The sequence below is a fragment of the Acanthochromis polyacanthus genome, chromosome 4 (assembly GCF_021347895.1).
Source record: "Acanthochromis polyacanthus isolate Apoly-LR-REF ecotype Palm Island chromosome 4, KAUST_Apoly_ChrSc, whole genome shotgun sequence".
NCBI classification, from domain to species: domain Eukaryota; kingdom Metazoa; phylum Chordata; class Actinopteri; family Pomacentridae; genus Acanthochromis; species Acanthochromis polyacanthus.
In genome coordinates this window covers 10,205,971-10,214,891 of record NC_067116.1, presented here as the reverse complement: position 1 = coordinate 10,214,891, position 8,921 = coordinate 10,205,971, and positions in this window count along the sequence as shown.

Here is an 8,921-nt window from a genome sequence, read left to right as displayed (position 1 = left end):
AGCCAAAAACACCCAGGAATGGCTGAGAGAAAAGCGTTGGACTATTCTAAAGTGGCCTTCTATGAGCCCAGATCTGAATCCCATTGAACATATGTGGAAGGAGCTGAAACATGCCATTTGGAGAAGACACCCATCAAACCTGAGACAACTGGAGCTGTTTGCTCATGAGGAGTGGGCCAAAATACCTGTTGACAGCTGCAGAACGCTCATTGACAAATACAGAAATCGTTTAATTGCAGTGATTGCCTCAAAAGGTTGTGCAACAAAATATTAAGTTATGGGTACCATCATTTTTGTCCAGCCCTATTTCATTAGTTTGTTTTTTTTTAAATAATTATGTTAATCAACAATTCAAAAGTGATGGCTGATTTTGATTATTTAATTTTCAATAAATTTTTATTTATTGTTACTTTTGTGAGTTTCAAGTGATTTCAGTGAGAATTGTGGGTTTTTCCTTCTTTAACTGAGGGGTACCAACAATTTTGTCCACGTGTGTATTCCTCTGTTTTGTAGTCTACTGCTGTTTAGTTATAGAAGCCATCTCAGTCTTGTTTTCAGTTTGTCGTTGTTTTATTTTAATAAACCTTTTTTCATAAAGTTAGGCCGACTGTCTATTGTGTCTGCATCTGGGTTCATCACACCCCACAGCCCTGACAGTATGAGCCAGCCATAATTGAACCCAGCAGGCACAACTCGTTTTTTTCTGTGTTGTAGTTTAGTGCAAGATGGCGATGTCTGATTATGATAAGTACGCTCCCTTTGTGGGAACCCGTTTGGCCGTCAAGTTGCCACTCAGGGGGCGACGTGGTCCCCGAGGGAGGAATTCTCAGCCCTCATCCACGTTTAGTGACTGTAACAGCTTTTGGATGGACGGAGCTCCAGATCCTGACGAGTTAGACTCTAGCCTGGATTATTTTTCGCCGGAATCTGAACTTTTGTTTTCTGATAAGCCTTCTTTCTCGGGAGATTCTGAACAGAAGCGGGGTTCAGGGAAACCACGGACTCTGCTGCAGTTCCTGAGCGACTCAGTAACGCTGCCCCAGTCGCAGCTCTTGAGTGGGTCGTCACTCCGGCCACAGTCCCCGAGTGGGGTTGATAGTTTCCACCCCAGCCAGGACAATCCTCTGCCGGACTCTGAACTCCAGCTCCCTGATGAGCCCTCTTCCCGAAGGAAATCCAGACGGAAGAGGGGCTCTAAGAGACTCTCCATCTCAGCCGCAGTTCCCGAGCAGGACGCCGCCGCCACCTCAGCCTTCGTTCCAGAGAGGCTCGATGCCGCCACCTCAGCCTTTGTTCCAGAGAGGCTCGACGCCGCCACCTCAGCCTTCGTTCCAGAGAGGCTCGACGCCGCCACCTCAGCCTTCGTTCCAGAACGACGTGACGCCGCCACCTCAGCCCTCGTTCCAGAACGACGCGACGCCGCCACCTCAGCCTTCGTTCCAGAACGACGCGACGCCGCCACCTCAGCGTTCGTTCCAGAACGACGCGACGCCGCCACCTCAGCGTTCGTTCCTGAGCGGGTTGACGTCCCACACCCACCCTCCCATCCCACACTCATCCCCCGCCCCACCCCCCGGGGGGAGGGCAGAAGGCAGGAGAAGGAGGGGGAGGAGGAGACGACAAGAAAGGAGAGGACAGGCAGCAGAGCGGGAGGACGAGGGGGAGGGAGGAGGGAGGGGGCGAGGGAGAGGGGGCAAGGAGGCGGAGGAAGACGGGAGGAGGGAGGCGAGGGGGGAAAGACGGCCAGGAGGAGGGGGGGGAGAAGAGGGTACCACGGGGCACCCAGAGACCCACCAGGCCGGAACCGCAACCGCTAGCCGAAGAGCAACAGGCCATGCCGGAACAGCGCCGTCCCGAGCCCCCGGGGCAACACCCCCACGTAGCACCCGCCGTGGGCACCGGGAGACGGCCAAGACACAGCACGACCCAGCAGAGACCCGGGGGGCAGCGCCCGATCCAGACGGCCGCCAGGCCGCCGCGAGCGCCAGGAACCACGGGAGGCCAACGACACCACACAAAGCGGCCACCCCCATGAAGAAAACACGACAGGCGGCCTAGCCCGACCGGGCGCCAGACCCAGACGACCGCCGGGCCGCCACCCACGATGTTTTTAGTCACAAATGGCGACCCGGCGGACGCCAAAACCAGGCGCCCGACCGAGCCGAACCGCCCACTACGCCCCCCCACAGAAGCAGCCACCCCGCATGATGCCACCAGCCCCCCACGACCCCCGGTGCCCGCGGCGACCCGGCGCCCGCCCAAATGGAGGAGCCCGCCCGCCCGGGGAGCAAGGCCAACCACGTCGAGCCACAGGGGACAGCACCTGGAAGATTAGCCAAGCATTCAGTGACACCAAGCTAGCCATTCATGCATATAGAGAGAGAATCCTGAGGAGTTGATGACTGTAAGTTGTCATCGATACGGCCCGCTCAGTCCTGCTGACAGCGACTGGGTTCCTAACTGAAGACAATCATTAGTTACACAATGCCAACATACATAAGCAGCGACATATATTGGGGTGATGTGGTGGCTCTCGCTAACAGGCAGAGTCAGGTTACCAGGTTTAAGTTAAGGGAGTTAACATACGGTTACCATGTTTGTATAAAATTTAACAACTGATTTTTATTTGAAGCAGAGATTTTCTCCATTGAAATGTGATTTATTAGGAGGTTCAACCAGAGGTTAATGTTCAGAGATTGCTTATTTTTCCAGTTAACAAGGATTGTTTTTTTGGCGATGGCGAGGGCTACAAGTAAGGATTGAGATTGTTTGCGTGGTAGGTCCGTTGTTGTTAAGTCGCCGAGTAGACACAGACTTGGAGATAAAGGAATCCTGCAGTTTAAGATTGTGGAAAGCTTTTCTGAGACGTTGGTCCAGAAATTTTTTACGGGGGTGCACAGCCATAGAGCATGAAAATAAGTATCAGCAGTGTTCTGGGAGCACTGGAGACAGATGTTGGAGTCGGAGAATCCCATTTTGTTCATCATGTATTGAGTAGTATGTGTTCTATGGAGGATTTTGTATTGGATGAGTTGTAAGTTTGTGTGTTTTGTCATTTTAAATGCATTATCGCAAATTTGAGTCCAGAAGTCTGGTTCCGGGGATATAGATAAGTCTAACTCCCATTTAGAGAAGGGTAAATGTATTGTATCGGTGCTTCAGAGTAACTTATATATTTTAGAGAGGGTGGTTGTTGTCGGAGAAAGCTTTATGATTGCTTCAGCTAATGCCGGCGGCTGAAGCGTGCTTTGAAGTGTTGGGATTCTTTTCTTAATAATATTTTTAACTTGTAGATAATGTAAAAAATTCCCATTTTTTATTTTGTATTTTTGAAGCAAGTTTAAAAACTTGCTTCAAAAATGCAAAAAACAAACTTGCTTCAAATATAGGCTTTTGTATAGACCCTTTATTTGTTTACAAACATTGTGACGTTTTTTTGTGGGCGGGGCTTATGCTGGAGGCAAAAGCGGAGCGAGAAGTCAAGCAGGACTGGGAGTATTTAGTTTGCGCTGGGAGTGTGCGCTGCAAATTCGAGCATTTTTAACCCGTTAAACTTAAGTGTACCGCCCGCGGTACACTTACTAATTTGCATAGGAATTTAAAGAATGTCCGAAGGCTGCAAACGCGATTATATAAACACCATACGCCGATGGAAAGCTTAGATTCTCATGAATCCGCCGGTATAAACCACTTTCAGATGTGATTACCACAGCGGGTAATATAAACACATTTGTCCGACAAAAAACGAATATCCATCCATCTGTTCTCCATACACGGCTTCAACGTACACAGCACGACTCACATATCCGGGTTCATTATTACACACAGATGAAAATATTCCACAAAAAACGGCCATAATCTAACCTTGGACATCCAGACGACACAAGCCAGTAAACTATTTTGTCCAAAACATGTCTTGAAGTCGGTATATAATCCACTAATCGGTCGTTTTCAAGGAAATGCACCTGGCGATGCGCGTCCAATATTCCCTGTATTTCTCGTCATATTTAACGGGTTATTGTTTTTGATTGTATTTTTTTCTGTGTTGTTGTGTCCTTGTTCTTATGGTGTGTGTATTTGGACCCAGTGTCTGGAATAAAGCTGAATTGAATTGAATTGAATATTTTTTATTCACAAATAGAATATTAGCGATTTTTTTTGTACTGAAAATGGCTGGAATTGACTGCAGCTGATCGTCACTGTCCAGTCTTTTCGCCTCAGTGCATTTAACCACAACTGTCTTCGTTCCCTCTGAGCACGAGTGTTCGGTGGAATCCTATAAAACTTTAATTTGCGTTCGCCAATGTCATTCCTCCTATTCTGGCATCCAAAAACACAGCAGGACAACATTTTAGAAAAGTTGATAGAGCCTAGTCCCTCAGTCTTTCGCCTTTCGGTCACGGCCGCGGGCTTCCTCTTTTGCCTCCAGCTAAAGCTGTGATGTCATTAGTGATGTGGGTCATTAAAGGGTCTATAGAATATTTTGCAAGTTACTGTTGCTATTACACGTGCACCCAAGGAAATCTAAAACCCAGTGGTGGGCCGTCAGGGCCTGCAAGGCCTTCTCTGCTGGCCTAAAAAATATCTAAATCACAGACTGATGTTTATTATATTTTGTCCATAAATACTTGTTAAATAATTCCAAATAGTCTGTTCGCTTCCCTTCATAGCTTTTCCTCCGGTTGTGCTGCTTCCAAACATGTATTTTCATATAAAAGCATTTAGCCAATCACATTTCATCCATTATTTGTTGCTAGGCAGGGTCAAAGTCAAAGAAATCTGCCTGGAGGCCTTCAGAATCAGTTCTGCGGGCCCTCCAGCAGAAAATAACTGTCGATTAAACTGTTGCTTCAACCAATCAGATTTTGAGTTGGTGACACCAAGGCCCTCTAGCAGGCGTACGGTGACGTCAGCATATTTGCAGCCTTTGATTGGATCGTCAGAGAGTTTACTCTCGACCCTCGACCCCCAGAAGTTTCAGGAATACAGGAAAAATTTCCCACATGCAGCCTTCTCCAGATTAACACAGAGCCACGGAACACCTTTCGATCTGTCTCGGCTAAAGACAGAACTGACTGTAATGTATGCCATGGATGATTTTGCACGAAAATCTCCCACTGATCTCCTTGACTTCCTTCAGAAAAAAAATCTGAGTGAAAGCATGGGGCAGCTCTACGCATTTGTGTGTTTGGCGGTGACCATCCCCGTGTCCACTGCTTCAGTCGAGCGGACATTTTCAGCCCTAAAGCAAATTAAAACTTATGCCAGAAACACAACAGGGCACGCTCGACTTTCAGCTTTAGCTTTGATGGCGATAGAAAAGGACTTCTTGATGGAACTGAAGCGCACGGATAATCTGTACGACAGAGTAGTTGAACTCTTTTTAAGGAAAGAAGGGAGGACGGATTTCGTGTACAAATAATCAGAATTTCTGGTGAGTAAAATGTTGATATTTTCCTAAATAATATTGTGATTTTATGAAGTTATTATTGATGCTTTTTTATGTGTGTGGCAACTGTAGCTGCAGTAAGAGACTTGCGCACCCCGGGTTTGTTTCTTCAGTAAAAGCGTTTATCGTGGCTACATGAGTTATCTGTCTGTGATTCAACGCCTCTTTATACTGCATTTCTGCATAAGAAGAGGTTTTGTGTTATTGTGGGGTGGATTGATTCAGACGGAGCACCACTGAAGGCTTAGGTGTGAAATGCACGGCCCGCCACTGCTAAAACCACAGAACAATGTCTGTCCACATTACAAATCCCTGTTTCATCCCTGATTACATTCATAGGAAATACTTATTCTTACACAATAAATACACCTTTCATATGTTTCTTATTAGCATCTTATTTGATGTGTGCAGGAAAATGTACTTTATTTATCTTTAAATGAGATGAACAAAGGAAGGGACATTTGGAACAAGCATTTATACATTTCACGTGCTTGTTTATTGGTTATATATACTGTATGGACTTGCACTATGCCCTTAAAATGAATTTAATAAGCAGGGTTGACAGTGGCATTGGCACAACAGCCACCACTAGAGGGTAGTGTGAGATATCATACATAAATACTGACATTTTGTAATGAGTAGAACAAAACCTTCCTGACATCTGTATCACCATAGACATACACACGTGGACAAAATTGTTGGTACCCCTCAGTTAAAGAAGGAAAAACCCACAATTCTCACTGAAATCACTTGAAACTCACAAAAGTAACAATAAATAAAAATTTATTGAAAATTAAATAATCAAAATCAGCCATCACTTTTGAATTGTTGATTAACATAATTATTTAAAAAAACAAACTAATGAAATAGGGCTGGACAAAAATGATGGTACCTCTATAAAAGATTGAAAACTATTTGACCAGAGTGACATGATTAACTCAGGTCATACTAGTCTATAGAGACTAGTATGACGACAAAAATATAAAAACATATATTGCTATATTTTGTGTCTCTAAGTCAAAGAAAGCTGTACAGTTTACGCCAAACAGCACCACTTTAATCCTCTGTTAGGCAGAACTGTATAATTATAAATTTAAAAAAATAATTTATTGAGTTTTCTCCAACAGCTGAACAGAATATTTCCAACTGTAGTGGTTAGATGAGTAATGATGTTACGGAATCGAGCCCTAACCTTCTACGCTCCTGTTACAATCCAAGGGCGGACTGGTCACAGATATCAGCCGCCCAGACTAAGAGTTTGGTGGTAGGTTTCTCATTCTATAGGCCGTAACAACTCCCCTCCAAAAGTATTGGAACAGTGAGGCCATTTCCTTTTTTTCTGCTGTAGACTGAAAACATTAGGTTTTGACATCAGCAGATGAATGTGAGACAAGAGCTTTTGTTTCCAAGAATTTACATTTATTAACAAAAGCTTTTAAAACCATGTACATCCTTTCCCACTTTTAATTCACAAGTAATTCCACCAAAGATGACTTAAAAGGTTTTCAATATTTATTTGTTAAGTTTACTTGTATAATAAATGTTTGCTTATTTGTAGCATGAACTGATGCCATGCAGCACAACATTTTCTTTCATCAGAAACTAATTTGCACTGTGCATATATAGTCCAGTGTGGTCTTTGTTTGAGTGCCTGCTATTGTGCCACAGGTTTCTTGTTACTGAAGAGTCATGTTGCCATCAGGTGCTACCCTGAGAGAAGGAGGGAGTGAAGCCAAGCAGAGTGAATGAAGGAAGAGGAATGGCAAGGCAAACTGCCCAGTAAGAGATAAAGGTTGCAAGGACTTGAAAAACCAGACAAAAAACACTCTGAGGTGTGTTACGTCAAACTCTTCATTCTCCATATTTTCCAGTGCACACACCCACACACACCCTATGCACAGTTATTGCAAAACCATTTAGAGAATGACTGAGAGTCTACAGAGACTCACTTACAGTGCCTGACTGAACAAATTTTGAGGAACAGTGCATGCTATTGCAAGAAGAATTAAAATAGATAACTGATTGATGTCTTTATGCAGACATCCACATGATTCATTACTTCACCCATTTTATAGTAAAAAAAAACATACTGTGTACTTGAAAAAGATTTTCATTTGAGGAAAATGTGAGATTCTCTTTTGCTTGTGATTTTTTTTTTTTTTTTGTATACTGTGTAGTTCCTTTTACTTGTACAATCTCAATGCATTTTGTAGCCCTGACTGATCGACAACAATACAGTCCCCGGAGTAGATGGATTATGCTCATTTTGTCATTTCTTACAATAAAATAAGAAACGTTGTGTGTGTTGTCTTTCATGTGTTGCTGTCACTTATAAAGTGATTCTATACCAAATATTATGCAGTCCCTGGGATGCAGTAGATGAGCTCAAACACACACACACACACACACGCACACACACACACACACACACACACACACACACACACACACACACACCAACCTGGTGTAGCATGTATGAATTGTGTACATAAAAATTATGAAAAGATGTAACAAGATTTTGGACTAGCTCAGAAGATTTTGATTCGGCTCTGGGAGGTAGAGGTACAGTAAAGACACTTGAGGCAGAAACTTTGGTTTAAGTGCCTTATTATTATTTTGTTTGTGGGGAAAAACAGAGTGGAAAAATATATTTACAATATTTACAATCTGCAGATAACAATGTTGTTTCAGATAGCAAACACTCTATGAAGAAGTGCACTTCAGCTATTTTTTTGTACTTCACCAATAACACAGTCACACTCCAACAAGTTAACAGCACAGTGTAGAAAATGTCCCAAACACAATCCAAGGTACACAAAGGTTGGTGGTTTTTCCCCCACAATGCGGTGTGGGTTAATTGTCCATAGGTTCAACCAGAGAGTTCATGAGTTATTGATAAATGTCCATGAGCGCGCAAAACCAGAGTTCAAATATGAACCTGAAAAGGTGACAAGAGTTAGGTGGGAGAGGACTGGCTGCTAACAGCCGCCTACCAGACCGCAGGGGGATGTTGTTGAGTGAGGTTCAGGCTCGTGGGCTCTAGCTCGCCTCCTGTGATAGGTGTATGCACCCGACAGGGCACACCTGGCCAATTCCCCTTGATTATCAGTCCCAGCTAAAAACCCTGTTCTCTGAAGCGGCGGTAACCGATCTCGTGTTAGCAGCTATCCTGTGACCCGTCTCCTCACCAGTGTGTGTGTGGAGAGGAGCACAGCTGTATTCATTAGACCCGCAAGTGACCTGATTGATCAAAACGGCTACGCAACCGGAGAGCGTGCGTGAAGATGCATTTACTGATCGTAAATGATGGGAAATATTTTATATTAATTATTTTGTTTGAGGATGCGTGATTTTTATGTGGGTTACACTGGTCTCACAAGGATTCGTGAAACTGTCATCTAAATTAATCCATGTTTTCGTGCGCACCAACACGATTTTCTCATGTTTTTCGTGCTGCATACAACGAAATTCA